This window comes from Myotis davidii, unplaced genomic scaffold (genome assembly GCF_000327345.1).
Source record: "Myotis davidii unplaced genomic scaffold, ASM32734v1 scaffold1323, whole genome shotgun sequence".
NCBI classification, from domain to species: Eukaryota; Metazoa; Chordata; class Mammalia; order Chiroptera; family Vespertilionidae; genus Myotis; species Myotis davidii.
Genome location: NW_006294585.1, coordinates 1,097,813 through 1,098,394, shown reverse-complemented (window position 1 = coordinate 1,098,394; position 582 = coordinate 1,097,813).

Below are 582 nucleotides of genomic sequence, written 5' to 3'. Positions count from 1 at the left end.
CCACCCCCCCCCTCCCCCCCGGACACACACACACACTGACTTGTTATGTCAGCTCCACCAAGTAACAGTTTTCCATATAAACCTGGATTTTTATTCTGGACGCTGTCCTGTTGGCCACCTTCCTGATGCCACTGCTGGGCTCAGCGGGTGACGCTGCCAACATCCAGGACAGCTCCAAGCAGCTACCCCTTTAGCCCTCAAACCACCCAGCGCAGCTCACAGCTCACCCTCGTCCCCCACACCAAGACCCCCCCCCACCCCGTGGGATTTGCAGATGGAGGGTGACTGTAGGGATCCCCACACACACACCCCCGTGGGATTTGCAGATGGAGGGTGACTGTAGGGTCCCCACACACACCCCCATGGGATTTGCAGGTGGAGGGTGACTGTAGGGATGCGTTCTGCTCTAGGCAGTCCACTCAGGTCAGCGGCCTTGGAGTGTGGCCCAGGTCAGGGGCATCGGCGTCTCCTGGCAGCAATGCACCAATTGTGGCTCCAGCAGTGCCTTCCAGGCTGCCACCTGCCCGGGTTCCTCATCCTGGGACCTTTCACTGCCCCCAGCAAGCCACAATGGCAGGTGGT